At 43.2% G+C, this 16131-nt stretch overlaps 1 protein-coding gene across 4 annotated transcripts in view; it reads left to right on the plus strand.

The window, feature by feature from the left end:
- Positions 1-16131, plus strand: part of LOC108507271 (glypican-5-like) — a 412210-nt gene that overhangs the window by 45424 nt on the left and 350655 nt on the right. The gene's annotated exons all lie outside the window — the stretch shown is intronic.

The following is a 16131-nucleotide window of genomic DNA, read 5'->3' on the forward strand; positions in this document are numbered from 1 at the left end:
TGAATACTCTCTAAATTCTGATTTGGAAGAGTTATCCTGCAGATGAATTCGGGAGCGCTGTCATAAAGAGAGGCAGAGGTGACACCTTGGAAGGACACAGCCAAAAGAACTTGGGTTTTGCTTAGTTAAGCAGCAAGTCTGCAGCACTTGGGAAAGTTGATGAGCGTAGCGGTGTTCCCTTTTGCCTTTTCACAGCTCCTGAACAATGCCTGGCAGCACTGAAAGGGGAAAGTAACACACAGATAATAAGAACAGATTATTTTTTTTCGCGTATTCTACAACTACTCTGTAAAATTCATGGCAAGGGGATAAATTGCTTTATAGTATAAAAACGTGATTAAACTCGTGAATGACAATATATCTGTCTAGATAATGGAGTTGCATCGCTCACTTTTAGGTGTTTTCCAACCTAAACAATTCAGTGAGTCTGTTTGAAGAAAATGTTTACAGGAATCGGAATAAGAAAGCAGAAACCATCAATCTCATGACACAATCTCTAGCTGCCTTATGCCAACAGATGTGTGACAGTATAAGTTTCAGTTTGGGTTGTTGCCTTTTTTTTGTGTGTGTGTGTGTGTGTTTGTTTGTTTGTTTGTTTTTTTGAGCAGTTCAATTCAAAGCCTGCAGAGTTTGATGGAAAGACTTCTTATCTTAGATGAGTTTTGGATATGTTTTCTGGCATGGGTTTCTGTCCTGGAGATTAAATTTGATAGGCCATTGGGCTGATCTCTTAGGGCTGTGAATGACTGCATAGTGCTGGTGATCTTCACTTTGCATGAAGTAGCTGAGATGACACGTAGGTGTAGAGTTATCCTTGGGTAAGGAATCATTTGTCATTTTGTGGCAAGAAGAGATCTGCAGGAATGGCATTTTGAAACTTGGTGCTACTGTTCTGTGCTGATAGAGGCATGAGGTCATGTTTGTCTTGGAGAGCTAAAAAAGAGGAAAAATGAGGCTTTTCATCCATTTCGATGAAAGCTTTACCCTCTCTCCTGAGCTCTTTCTGGAAAAAGTTCCTCAAACTTTAAATTGATTGTTTTACATTTTCTGTGAAACTCTGCTGCTGTAGATGAAACTTTGAGAAAATTCTGCATTTCCGGAAGGTCAGGGTGTAGATGCAGTGATACTTCAGAGAATCCTGGACTGATTTGGGATGGAAGGGACCTCGGAGATCACCTAGTTCTAACTCCCTTGCCGTAGAGGGTTCTTTCATTGTTTTCTTGTGTCATATTGAACTTTCCTGTTGAATAACAAGCTCTTCAAAAATAATCTGCATGAGAGAGGGTGAGAGAGGGTAATATGCTTTTAAATTTTAGCTCATAAAGGTTTCTTTTGAAGAGGAGTGGAGCAGAGCTGCAGAAAAGTGGTGCATATTGATCTTCCCTGTTTCTTGAGTATTACTCAGCTCCACCAAAGTTTTTGTGCTTTAATGATGATAGCTTGCCAGGCAGTTATGTGTCCTGTGCTCTCTTTTAATGAGATACTGAAGTGTTTTCCAGTGTTTTCATCTGGCAGCTATTACTAGTGAATATATCTTAATACAACCTACCCTTCACACGTTTCTCTCTCACACTGAGGCTCGTTTTATTATGAATTTTAGCAATACACAAATGTTGAAGCGTGTCCCATGAAGACCTCAAATGTCAGTTAAAGCAGAAGAGGGAAAGTGTGGGAGGCGTGTCTGAAGGCAGGAGGGATGTGCCAGGGCAGTATGGCCCAAGAGAACATGCAAGTCACATGTAACTCTTTGGCTGAAGAAGTCACATGGTATATAGGGATATAAGGAGCGGGAATTTTGAAATAAGGCCTCTTTGATTACACCACCACGAGGAGCAGATTCATTCCTTGTTACACAAGGGCCTCGCTGTTACAGGAAAGAGTGATGGGCAGGTGGGGGTGACACTGGAGAGCAGCATGTTCCCACTCACTTCTAGTCCCGTGGGCCAGACCTGCACTGCACTGGGGTGCTCCTCAGTCCTCAGTGCCTGCATGTTGGTTTTGAATTATTTTCTCTAAAGACTGAAACTTTTGCAGTCCTGATTGTTTATGAGATATTTTCAATCACAGGAGTGTTGAAAACCCTTGACTAATCTCAAGCTACTATTTACAGGTTAATACAACAAATCTGACAGAAGTTTAAGTCTTAATGATTACTGAGTTCTTATAACCTTTGGGAGAACTAGCAGCTCAGTTGAGGAGAGAGGCCCAACTCCGTGCTGGGAGAGGGATCAGCAGACAGACTGTCAGGTGTATGTTTTCTCTCCTCTCTTATGGGTGGTGCCCATTTCACCTGTAATAAAATTAAATACTTGGGAGAGTTTGTAGCCTGTACCCTTTTGTGGTGTATTAGTTGTGGTCGCGGTGCTGAAGATGCATGCTGATGGATCTAGGATATGATAATGGATCCTGGATACAAGCCTTATGGGGACTGGTGGACTGGAAGCTGCTTCCCTGTGTTCGCCTGGTCTGCAGCAGGTCGCTGGGATTGCTGAGTGGATGGGAGAGGGGTGTCAGCAGTATGTACAGTGAGATGTGGCTTTGGGCAGGAGCTCCCAGCCTCTTGTATAAAATATAGTGGCAAGGGAAGGAAGAAGACTCCTGAGGAAAAAACGCTTTTCTTTTTGAGGTGCAATGTGACTCTTGCAGCAACCTTTCTGGAAATTGTCACCACCTTAGAGGTGTCCAGGAGTCTTTTTTTAAATTTCTCTTCCACAGTTTCCCCCCAAAGACATGAGATTTTTCTGCTTTGGATTCTAGTCTGTTATTGAGGGCAGGGTTAAGGAAGAAGTGTTTGGACATGGCATGGATAAGAGGCCCAAACAGGTATTTTTGAGCAGCAGATCTTCTTGGTCTGTCTCTAACACTTCCTTCTGTACTAGTGGAGTCAGTGCTCCTGTCTGGTACCCCACTTTTCTGGAACAGCAGGAATGCTTCAAGGGTAATTTGCTGCAAATAATAACAGACAGGTTAGTCAGGTAAGGGTACTACTGCCTTGGCTGTGATCCACAGGAAAGGATTTTTTCGTGTCTTCCCCCGACTGGAAAATGAGGTAATGTGTTCCTGGACTTGTACTTTGATTATCACAGACTGACCCGGGATGTTTTTGTAGGAGCTCCTTGGTTAGCAGTTTGATGAGAGAGAATTCTATGCTGTCTCCAAGGGTGAACGGCTGTGTTAATCCTGCCAAGGGCCTAAGCCTTTGGTTCCAGGGAGTCTGAATACCTCAGACTTGATGTGTGCTACTACGCGTGGTATTGCTCCCAGACACGGGGCCGCCTCAGCGATGCCCTGTGAGCCCTGGGTTGTGTTACAGCATTCCCTGCACGCTGGCATGGGCTCCCTGTGAAGTTCCGGTTATTCAGAGGCTGCTCTGTGGCACGGAGCACGGTGGTGCCTGCCTGCCACTGCTTTCCAAGTTCTCAGTAGGAAAACTGAATGAACCCAACTGGAGTCTGTGACTTGTCTGCATTCAGGCAGTGAATTGGAGCAGAACCGGAATAAAAGTCCTCTTGTGATTCCTTTGGTAATCGTGTGACCACGAGAACATCCTACCCATTTATATATGCTCAGTTCTCTCTCTGGCTGATTGACTAGTGTATGAGCATGCAAAAAAACCCAAGTTTGTAAATGTATGATAAGAGAGAAGAATTGGGCTGATTTCTGGGAAGCAGAGAAAATATTTGTCACTTGTGAAAGAATTCTAGGAACTCTTTACCTTCTAAATAAGGAGAACTTATTGTGGAGAACTACCAAAGGGATGATTAGCTTTATCTTGCTGCTCTACTGCTTTACAAAGAGCACAGATTCCCAGGTTGTGCTCAGGGATGCACTTCTGAAGGGGAGATTTTGTCCTGTTAAAAGCTGCTTTATTATCCTCTGTCATCCTGCACCTTAAATCAGCAGGAGTGTTCATTACCACGTGTGTGTGCTGAACATCCCGTGGCAGAGCTGGACATGCATTAACAATTTATACATTAAAACTGTTTTACTTTCTGCATAGTGACAGGAAAGTCCAAGATTCCTACCAGAAGCTCCTTGATGCATGTGGTACATGTGTTAGACTGGATCTCATTTCATCTCAGCCTGTGGCAAAGCTCCCCATCTATGTTGAGAAAGTAGCATGCCACATGTTATTTTGTTGTTTTTCTCTTAACACTCAGCTTTTTATTTCTATCTTGTTGATGAGAACTCTGTAGTTCCCCTGCTAAAGGTGCGGTAATGAAATGCATTTTGCTCCCAGCAGCATTCTGTCAAAAGCCACTGCTGAGTCTGGTGTGTGCCAGATGTGACATGTACTCGCTTTATTGGCTCTGGGAGGTCTTTGCCCCATCAGAGTGAGATGCTAAAATCCTGTTGTGTGAACTGCAGTTCATACTTGTGTGTCCTGTTCACCTACCATATGTGGCTGTGTGGGACTACCTTCAGTAGGGTGGATGAAAGGTGCATCTGGGAGCAAAGATTGCTGGGTGAGCACAGGTGTGTTAATGCTTAGAAACTGCATAGGGTGCTTAAGATTTTTAAAAAAGGCACAAAAAATAATCTTGTTTCTATGAGGTTTCTGTTTCTTTTAGACAATCTTGAGTGTAATACAAGTTTGAAATGTCCTTGGCATTACTTAGTATTTGTTTATTTATGAACACACAGGCTTCTTGTTGGTTTACAGCACAGACTACCTGTTGGAGGGATGGACTGGTCCAGTGTAAGATGGATTCTATTCCCATCTTTGTCACTCTCTGCATAGCCAAGGCCAGTTGTGCCTCAGTTTCCCTGTCTACAGGCTGTATCATGGTGTGTTAGTGTGAGCTCTTTCATTGCTGAAAAGCTGCTATTAAAGGGTCGTAGACTGCAGCCAGAAAAAACATCAGTGAGTTCCATCTTATTTCTTCAGGCTGACTTTCACTTAATTCTTTATGTGAGGAAAAAGGCTAGAAGTCACCTTGGTTTCTGAAACTGAAAGCTGTCCTTCCTTCGCTTCTCTCATCCAGCCTCTGAGCAGTCAGGGGGTGTGTATTCTGTACTTGCTGTGATAGGTGTTCTGAGTAGAAGAAAAGCTATGCTTTTGCAGCCTGCAACCTCTGAAGAAAGGTTCCTTGCTTCATTAATCTTTTCAGGATGTTTTAGCGCTCTTCAAGCTCAGACAGAAGTGTTAACCTAAGGCTGGTGATGGCTGTGGATGCAGGCAAGACTTCTACCAGCAGTGATATCTTTTTTTTCCCTTCTTTTGCTGTGTCTTAAATTTCTGTTTGACACAGGACCAGCTGCCCACTCGGTAATGCCTCCTGGGAGTCATCTATAGGCAAAAAAATCTGTTTAAACTTACTTAGTGCTTCATAAAGATGGAATTGCTGTTCCACTTCCAGGTGGAAACCTGCAGTTTTCATATCTATGAGCCCCAAAAAGCATTGTCCTCGGTGACTTACATGAACATTTGGTCCAGGTGAGAAGATGACTGGCTTAGTTACTCAGATCAGCCTTTCCTGTAAATGTCTTGGGAAGGAATCCAAGAGTCAGCAGAGAACCTGCTCTCCCCCAGCGCAGTCTTGTTGTCAAACTGAGTCACGGGAAAGAGCCAACTATTCCTACAACTTGTATGGTCTACTTATTATTTCAAAAATCTCTACTGAAAAGACTGTATGGTGATTTTTTTTTTTAATAGTTAGCTTAAGGCCTGGTGATTCTGGTGTTGAACTGGATCTCAGGATGGAGAACAAGCTTAGTCAGAAATGACCCATCCTTAAAATACTGGTGGCTCTCAAGAGCTGCCTCTATAGCATGCTATGTGCCATGGAAGTTTTGCTGTCAGATTGTTATCAGAAATGAATATAAAAATAATGCCCCCCACCCCTGTATGTTGCAGGCATGATAATGGCTGTATAAATCAATAAAGTAAATATGTCAAAATAAGTAAAAGCTTTTGTAAGGATTAATCATGAAAATTGGCATAACCTGAGGATCTGTAAAAAGCAAAAATATGTGCAAAATGCACACCCTGGGCAGTGAAAGGGTTTTGCTTTTAAATGGTATAAAACTAGAACTAGAGTTCCAAGTGTTGTAAAGTCTTTGTAATTGAATCTCTCTTCTATGAAAGCATAAAATGACATGATAAAAAGCCATATGTTTAATAATACTTCAAATACATACTCATCACTTAGGAGTTTAGAGCACAGCTACTGCTTTTAGGGGAAAATAAGAATTTTGATGGATCAGAATCAATTTGCAAACAGCAGCCAGGCCTGCAACAACATTTATACTTAGTGTATCGATTGGTTGATTTGAATTAGGTATCAGTATTTGATATGATAAACTCATCCTGATATCTCTAAAGATATATTTAAAGGTATTTGTTTTGTCCACATTAAAGTAGCTACTGAGCAACATCAGTGGATGAAATAAGGCACCTCACTAATATTTAATGATTTATATTAAAGATAAAATTGTATGGGGAGGCAAGCCTCTTTCTGCATTCTACAGAGAAGATGTAATATTTTAAGGCAGTATATTATTTGATGGAAAAACATAAAATACTTCTTCAGTATCTTCTTCAGATTGGATCCACAGAATTAACCTGAGCCTCAAGCTAAGAGCTGGGTCCACAGGATTACGTAGCACAGACTTAGGAGAACAAGGTTTTTCCCTCTTTCTGTGTCCTTCATGACCCAGGGTGGTCTGTAGATCCAAAGTGTGCTGGTCTGGAAAGGGAACTGACCTGTGTTGTGTGTGGAGCAAAGGTAGTAGGACTGTGTGCCAAGCTGTTCTGTCCATTAGAAGGGTAACAGGTGTCCAGAATACTTTTTTATGGCTGTGTTTTGTCCCTTACAAGAGCTAAATATTTTTTGTAGCAATGCTGTCACGTGCACTGAACCCTTTGTGTCTCAACTGCTTTATCAAGGCTGGTCCTTAGGACCACCCTCTATAGAAGAATGTAATGACAATATTTATCTCCATATTTAAGGATGTCAGATGAAAGTCAAGCAACTGAGAAGACTTTGCCAATTCCATAGTGAGTCCTGTAGTTTAGTGGCATCTGATGGTGGGTAAAGCAGTGCAGCTCAGCAGGGTGACACCCAAAGGACCCCCGTGGATTGAAGGTGATCTCACCTCTACAAGGTGCTGCAGCCATGCCAAAGGCTTGTCCTGGCAGCCTTGCCAGATGAATTGTATCGTGCTTGATACAAGCCCTGGGGCTCTGTGCCTGGTACAGCTATGAGGAGCTCAGCACTATTACACAAATGATTTATGATGGAGCAACCACCACCTTGCCTCGTATTATGGATACGCACTGTGCGTGTACTTCCATGAGAATAAATCTGTCCATTTTACTCTTTTCAGTCCATTTTACTCTTTTCAGTACATCAGTTTTAAAGGATGGTTATTAATTACCTTCCTAGTGTATTCATACATGCATGATTAATGTCTGAAGTTTTTACTTATGAAATTTCAAGGCACTAGTTGGAAGAATACAGAAGGAATTTAAGACAATGGAAGAATTTTAAATATCACAGGCAATACTGTTAGATTTATTTTGTGGACTGAAAAATCTCGGGGAAGTATCATTGATATGTATCCTCAGGTTCTCTTTTGCATTTTGATAGCTAAAATATAGGAATAAAGAACAACTGTAGCCAGGCAATTGCATAGGAATTTCAGAGTTGTAGAGGATATAAAATTATTCCCCTAGAAGTTGTCTTTCTACTCTTTTCTTTTGGAATTTATTTTTTAGCCTACTTTATATGATTCTGTGCCATATTCTGCCTTTCTCTGTTCTTACTGAGTTTCTGTTAATATTGATGGCCAGCATATATATGCATTTGAAATATGTATATATAGATTTTTTGGTCTTCTGACGATTCTGCTTGCTTCCTGGGGTCATGGTCTTTCCCTTTGCAGAGTTCTTCCATCACATGGTTGTTGTGACAGCTATTCTGGAGGCATATCCTTCTCCAAGGAGCTTGTTCTCACAAAGAGCCCCTACTCTGCTATGCACTCCACTGTCACTGCCATGTCCTTTAAAAACAAATGGGAAACAAATTTCAGAGAGCTATGTTGGAACCTGAGGATATCAGATAGGTCAGGGTAGCTTTGTTTGGCAGCTGGTTAAATTGGGTAGTTGGACACATCCCTAGATGTTAATGGTTAAATGTATTCATTGTTCCAACAAGGCCCCTATTCATAAGGGGACTATTCTGTGCTCGTTATGCATGCATAATTCCCATTAATGCTACTGGGGGTTAAGGGTGGATAGTGAGGGGGGAAAACCAAGCTGATGTTTATACATCCATGCTTGCACTCAGAGAAGAGGTTTTGTAACACACCAGGAATTGGTGTTTTCACAGATCCCTTAACTTTAAATGTCCACTTTAAAGGGAGAATGGGCATGAAAAGTGACATTTGCATAACTGCTTTGCACACCATACTTTGTCAATGATTAGAAATATTACTCCAGTGCTATTATTGGAGAAGCTTTTGAAAGTAATTAAGTGCTTGGAAATTCCAGGTTCTTATTTGAATATCAAAATAATGACTCCGAATCTTTAACTTCTGGCAAAAAGTTTTTGCAAACCTTTGACTCACGTTAATCGAGGTGACAAGATTTTGTGATTTATTGTACAATATGGGTGTTTTCCATAGAAAACCTTCAGATTAAGGTTCCTCACTCTTAGGTGCACATCAAAGTCGTGTAAAAACCATAAAGAAGCTAAGCATTTCCTAAGAAAGCCTTTCAAGTTCCAGAAAGTGCTTGAACTACTGAGGGTTTTGAAGTCTTCTAATCTCTGACATGGGTGACGTGCTAGGCTAGCACTTTTTTGTTTTGTCACAAATCATCCATGCACATAGTGCAAAGGGACCCTGACAAAGTCATTTTACTTTTGAAAAGGACTCCTTTTCCCCCCTACTATTATGTCTCCCATTCACATCTACATGTTTGCTTCCACTTTGTTCAGGTCTAAGTAGTAGGGCATTTGCATAGTCTTCCCTTTGTTCTTGGTAAATATGGAGTAAAATGAGCAAGATCTGTGCTTTGAAATTAAGGCTCTACTCTTGAGAGATCTTAAGGGCCAAATCCTCACAAAAGGTACAGCAACTTAGTGCCAAAGGAGCTGCTGTCCAGGAACAGCTTGCCTTGGGTGTTTGTACTAGGAAATGTGAATAAAGGGAGAGTAATCTGTTGAAAACTGGATATAATTAGGAAAAGTACACTGCTGAGAGCTGCTGAAAGATTAGAATAATAGAAAATAGTGCTGACATAGACCTGAAGTGATCATTTGGTCCAGTCTTGCTACTTGCAGCCCAGAATAAACTGTGTTTAAATCAGGGATAGAAGATCACAGCCTTTTTAGGCTGTTTGTTCCAGTGCTTAATTACCTTATTGCTTGGGTTTTTTCCTAATACAAAATTTAATTATTCCCTGCCAAAATACAGGCCTTTTGCTTCTTATCCTGTTCTCAGGACATTCCTCTTTGCAGTAATACTGGTATGTGACAACTACTCTGGTTTGTTCTGCTCTGAAACAGCGCTCTGTGCATTTGCACTAGTGACAGACAGAGCAATAAGCTTTTTGCGTGTGAGTCTAGCCTTGATTTGGGACATGCGCACCTGGAATGAACAATGTGAATTCCAGATGTGGCGACTCATTAAGCATCATGATTTGATTTGGTGTTTGAGCCCCAAGAATGTTTCATCCTCCTTTATAAGTTTCAGTATTGTGAAGAAGGAGCAAGCTGTGTGGGGATATCAAATTCTGTGGACAGTAAAGCAAAATAACTAAGTCGCAGATTTGCCGTGTAACGGTGGAGGGGAGTGTGCAGAAAAAGCAGTTTTCAAGTGACCAAACTTTCAACAGCAGCTGAGTTGCAAGGCTGCCAGTGGGAAAACTGCAGTGTTGCAGCAAGGCAGCGTGGAGATATGTGGAGACATGAGGTTTAGGTGGGGCATATGCTCCTAACTTAAGTATCCACCTTAGATTTTGCTGGCAGTAGTTCCCTGTCTTGCAGGTGTATAGGCCAGAAGATGGAAATTAGGCTACTGTAAACAGAGGAAGATGACTAAAGTTTCAAGTCTTACAAATAGAAATGGGATGATTTTGAAAGCAAGCCTGAGGATCTCCAGTTATCCAGGTTAAGACTAGATCTGACCCTCAACCCTCTATTTTTCAGTGCTTCACTGTTTTGGGGTGTTCATTCTTGAGCGATGTTGCATTGTTACTGATATAGGAAATTGCTTTGTGGCTGAAGAAACAAGGCTCCAAGAGATCAGGGTTGTGTAAGGTTGTGTCTCCAGGTGGATTTGGTCTTGCCTCCAGCATGCTGCAGATAGCTGTAATCCAGTGCTATGCTGCCAGCAGTGCAACCATACCTAGTGTGATGCTGTGCCTCAATTCAGATCATTCTCTCCTGCTTCCAGGTCATCACTTGCATCTTGCCACTCCAAAGCACGTGTGTCTGTCTGCAGAATGCTGGGTGACTGTGCTCTACATGGCTTGTCCTGGGAGCCTGTCAGAGGAAGAAATCATAGAATGGTTCTGGCTGGAAGGGACCTTGAAGATCATCTGGTTCCAACCCCCTTCCATGGATAGGGATGCCACCCACTAGACCAGGTTGCTCCAAGCGCTGCCCAGCCTGGCCTTGAACACTTTCAGGGATGGGGCATTCACAGCTTCTCTGGGCAGCCTGTGCCAGAGCCTCACCACCCTCACAGTAAAGAATTTGTTCGTAATGTCCAGTCTTAACCTACTCTCTGTCAGTTTGAGGGCATCCCCCCTTGTCCTGTCATTCCAGGCCCTTGTAAATAGTTTGTCACCGTCTTTCTTGCAGGCTCCCTTCAGGTACTGGAAGTCATCCCAAATCCTTCTCCAGGCTGAACAATCCCAATTCTCTCAGCCATTCCTCATAGCAAGAAGTGCTCCATCCCTGTTAATCAGATATCAAACCCTTATGTCCTGTGTTCCCACCTCGTTGTTCTTCCATAAGGAAACACAAAAAAGTGGGAACTGGAAGACTGGAGTGATGATTTTAGAAGGAACAGGGGCTTACTAAGTAATACTTGGGGAACAGCACACAGGGTCTTATATGGTTGCCCTTTGACGGAGGTCAAAATATTCCCTCCTTGCAAATCACAAGAAGACGCGCTTTTTCTGAAGTGCAGGATAGTTATCTTCTCTTTTTACATGGGCAGTTAAAAGGAGAGGTGTAATGAGTCCGAGGGCAAGAAAACAAAGAATATGTAGAAAAGCCACTGCCTTCCCAAAACAGAGTAGGGCTTTTAAAAAAAGAAATTGGAGCCATTGCTCTCGGAGAAAGGCTTTCAAATTTCTGCTCAGAGAAGGCTTGACTTTAGTCTCTTAATTTTAGTTAACTTTGGGAAAAATATATCTATTACCATTCACAGCAGCCCAAAGTTGTATTTGGCTAAAGCACTGCATTTTCAGTTTCAAGCTGCAGTAATCAAATTTACTCTTCCTAACCTGGTTTGCTCTGGGTATGTCAGGAAATACAAACATTCACCCTCCTCTAAAAGCAGCTGTGGTTTGGCTGTACCTGGTTCTGATCTAAAGCTCACTGGGAGCTTCCCCGTTGCTGGTGACAGACTTGCTGTGCTCTGTGGCCTTCTCTGATAGCAATAAACCCCAGCTGGGATGAAAAGTGGCTATGTCATTTGCTGGCAGGGCTGTTGGCTTAGGTTTGGAAAGTCTATTCTAGAGCTACTATCACAGGTGCCAAAACATTAGCTGAGCAGCAAGGACTGAATAGGGCTGGCTTGTGTCAGTTTGGCTGCTGCTGTGTCTCTGGTGGCTGCCACCCCCAGCCCAGCTTCCTTTCTCACTGCCTGCCTCTGGCTTTTCCAAGCGTGGATTGAGTGTAGCCAGTGCTGCCTGGCAGTGTGTAGAGCTAGCCTCAGACAGCTCCGTGGCACGGTGGGCTGCTCTGGACAACTTGAATGGGGAGCTCTAAACCTTCAGTAATGCTGGTGGTTTTGAATGGAATAGCACAAGCAAGAAGGGAAGGATAATCAGTTCAGTGTGCTGTGAAGGGAGCCTTGTTTGAGTGATGTAAGGGAAGAAACATGATTTCTTAATTTATATAACAGGTGCATAGGATCAAAAGCAGGCCCTGGGAGAACACTGAACATGCACATAGCAAAGAGCAGGCTCCACTAGGAATTGCTTACAGGCTAAGCAAACTAATGAAAGGTGTCATCTTCTTTTCCAGGGGGGAAACAAAGTTTGGAGCCCAAGGGACCTGCCTTAGGTCAAACATACATTGTAGTATTGCCGAGTGGTAGGAGCCTATCAAAGGTTTCCACACTGGTTTTCAAAAGTTGTCTGTCTGTGGTCCCAACCTAAAGGCTTTTAAGACATCTTCCTGCCTCTCCTCAGTCTTTGGGAAGCTGTATCTGTTTCAGAATCCATTATCCTGGCTCCAGATGTCCCAGAAAGATACAGGCCTTCCTGCTAAACACACTACTGGGGTCCAGGAGGAAGTGGTGGAATGTCATATGTGGTGAGCTCGGCTGCTTTCCAGCTTGGGGGTATGGCTGGTACCCAGAAGTCGGGTGAGATTTCATTGTGGACTGTCATTAATCCTGCAGTTCTTCATTCCTCATTGCTGCCTTCATCTGCTCCTGATACCACCAGGACGTTCTGCATGGTCTAGGCAGACAGAACAGAGCAAAGCCAAAACAAATGAGGAAGGGCAGAAGGCCAGGCCCATCCTGGCTTTAGAAGAACCATGTGCTTAAGTGGAAATATTGTCGTGGCCCTCAATTTCTTGGGGGCTATATTAGCTTGCTAATAGGCCCTTGCTGCTTTTTGGACCACTGAATGTTGTCACGAACTCTGTGATATGTGTGGAGTTTGAACTGTTTGAGCTTCCATTGATTTTCATTGAATGTCTGCAGCTAAAAATCCCAAGTACTTGTCTGAAATCAAATGCAAGTTACTCTAAGGTCATTGAAGTGCTTCTTTATAATTCTTTGTAGGTGCATTTTTCTGTTAATTTTGACTTTTTCAGGAGGGGCAAGTTTTCTGGGGTTTCCTGGCTGTGAATCCTGTTCCATGATTCACTTGAGAGTTTGACCCAAAGCCCTTCGAGCTCAGAGCTGTGGTTATCTCAAACTATTAAATCCACTGTAGTGGGTCGACCCTGGCCAGATACCAGGTACCCACTAAAGCCGCTCTCTCACTCTCCCTCTGCAGCTGGACAGAGGAGAGAGAAAAAAAACAGCTAAGAATTCATGCATAGAGATAAGAGCTGGGAGAGGTAAGTGACTGATTACCTTCATGGGCAAAACAAGACTCAAAGTGGGGATAGTACTTATATTATTAGTAACAGGATAAGAGCCAAAGAGTGAGAAATAAAACAATCTTAAAAAATACCTTCCCCCCACCCCTCCTTCCTTTCATGTTTTCCCTCCTCCCCCCCCAGCGGTGCAGGAGGATGGGGAATGGGGGTTACAGTCAGTTTTTGTTTCTGCTGCTGCTCAGAGAGAGGAGTCCTTCCCTTGCTCCTATGGGGTCCCTCCCACGGGAGACAGTCCTTGATGGACCTCTCCAGTGTGAGTCCATCCCTCAGGCAGCAGCTCTTCCCAAACTGCTGTCCCATGGGTCACTCCTCCATGAAGTACAGTCCTTCATGAATGAGCTGTACCAGCGTGGGTGCCCCACAGAGGCCACGAGTCCTACCCGGGAAAAACCTGCTTCAGCCTGGGCTTCCCTCTCCACAGGCGGCAGGACCCTGCAGCAGGACCCTGCTCCATCTTGGGCCTCCCACAGGGTCACAGCTTCCTTCAGATATCCATATGCTCCAGCATGGGAGCCTCCATGGGCTGCAGGGGGGTCTCTGCACCCCGATGCTCCCCCAGGGGCTGCAGGGGCACAGCTGCCCCACCCTGCTCTGCACCACGGGCCACAGGGGCCTCAGCTCTGGTGCCTGGAGCACCTCCTGCCCCTCTTTCTGCAGTGACCTTGGTGTCTATGTTGTTATTCCCGTGTTCTCACTCTCCTTTTCCCTGGCTGGAATTTTCTTCTGCGCAACAATCTTCTGTTCTTAAATATGTTATCACAGAGACGTTACTATTGCTCCTGATGGGCTCAGCCTTGGCCAGCAGCCAGAAGTCGTCCTACAGCCGGCTGGCATTGGCTCCATGGGACAGGGGAAGCTTCTAGCAGCTTCTAACAGAAGCCATCCCCGTAGCCCCCCCTGCTACCAAAACACAGCCTCAGAAACCCACTACCTCCCCACAGAAGCCCGAAGCACAGCAGAGTGTTGTGTCTTTAACTGTACTTGTATTTTGTGTGACTTGATGCTACTGGGTGTCTGCCTTGACATCAGGAGTTGCTGAACCAAGCCCTCTGATACTACTTCCCTTGCCTCTTTCCTGCCCTGTGGAGCATTATTTTGCACATAGTGGTCCGGTATGGAAGAATTGATCTGAGCATAAAATCTAGATTTTTCTCAGACCATCAAAAACAGCCTACTGGTGTCTTGTAAGCAACCTGTGGGGCTGTCAGCTGGTTCTTCTACATGGTCACAGTGAGCAAGTTCCTCTCCAGTTGCTGTCATCTATGTTTGGCTCTTTCCTCTCTTGCCTGCTGTGTGTTGCCTTCCAATGCCTGTGGCTCCAATTCGTGGCAACAAACTCCAGTTTTGCATGAGTGTCCCTGCTCCTGACAGTGCCATTGTCTGCATAAGGAACCAAAGAAAAAGAGCAGGATGCAGAGACCTTGTGATACTGTAGTCTTGCTGCAGCCTGTTTTAATTAATTACTGTGTCATGGATGATGAAGTTCAAGAACTGGCCCTAGTAAGGGGTGTCTTGTCTAGTCATCAGTTGCTTAGTTTTGGTTCTGCTCTGTAAATGATTGGTCTTCCTTTTGTGTAAATGGCAGCAAGAGCACATTGTGCTTTTCTTAAAATTCTTGCTTATATCATCCAGGTTTTTATAGTTTTCCTCTTTCTTCTCCCTAAAAATAAAAAAAAAAACTATGGAAGTGGGAATGGATCCAAAAGAAATTCATTCAAATACTAGTGAAAACTCTGGAGAAAGTAGCTGTTTCTCATTCTCAAGTCATGCACAAGAGTGAAGTTACGCAGGCTTACTGGACAAACTGATTGAAAGTGTTTGGGATTTGGGTTGTAAAATTAATACTTAAGCAAGACTCATATGTATTTTTAAAAGCAAAAACGTGTTGTCTGAGCACTTGGTTTCACATATTGCTTTCAAGTGAAATGGCAAAAATGGAAGCATTCAAATCTTGGGGGGGGAAGGGAGTGTTGGGGAATTATTATTCTTCATTTCTCCAGTACTCTTCTTTCAATTTCACTTTCTGAGGCTGTGACCCAAATATCTAATGATCCTTGGTTCCTTTAGATTTATCTTTGCTTTTGTTTCTTCTTCCCGTCTAACCTTCTTAGAGATTTTTATGTTGACAGAAAAAATAAAACAGAAGAAATACAATTGATCATGAACTATCAATATATTTGAAATCTTCTGTGCTCTGCCACCTTATATAGATATTGCCGCAGCAGCTAAAGCATATTAGGAACTAGTTCATATTAGAAAGTAATCTGTCAGTGGTAAAAAACAGTTGTGAACATCTGAATTATCTTTCAGCTTTGCAGTTGAGATGAATGAGGTGATTCACACCTTTTATAAAGCTATTTTATGTCATCTCCCTGTAGGGCTAGATAGACAGCCTAGTATTGATTTGCATTCAGGTGGTGTGTTTTTTCTAACTGTACGGGGCTACAAACCTACTTCAGTTTTGTTGCAAAGTGCTCCATACCTGTCTTCCTGTTTATGCTTTCCACCTCCTGTGGTTTCTGTGTTCTTTAGTCAGATCACCCTGCAAGGCAGAGTTCTGTGGCAGTGAAATGCTGTCCCCACTGGAGAGCAGAAATGCAGCTGTTAGTTTATCGGATGATATGGAGCAGGAAGATTCACTAGACTCATCTAGGAAATATTTTGTTTGTATGCATGATTTTTTTTGTTGGTGGTGGTGGTGAAAAAATGGATAGGATTTACTGCTGGGAATGCGATGGGACATAATGAAAGATGAATCATAGTAGACTCTAAATTAATGAAAGTTCTTGTAATTTTTCTCTCACCTCTGTATTGCAATTATACATGTTGTCCC

The sequence above is a fragment of the Lepidothrix coronata genome, unplaced genomic scaffold (assembly GCF_001604755.1).
Source record: "Lepidothrix coronata isolate B3197 unplaced genomic scaffold, Lepidothrix_coronata-1.0 Scaffold248, whole genome shotgun sequence".
Taxonomy (NCBI): domain Eukaryota; kingdom Metazoa; phylum Chordata; class Aves; order Passeriformes; family Pipridae; genus Lepidothrix; species Lepidothrix coronata.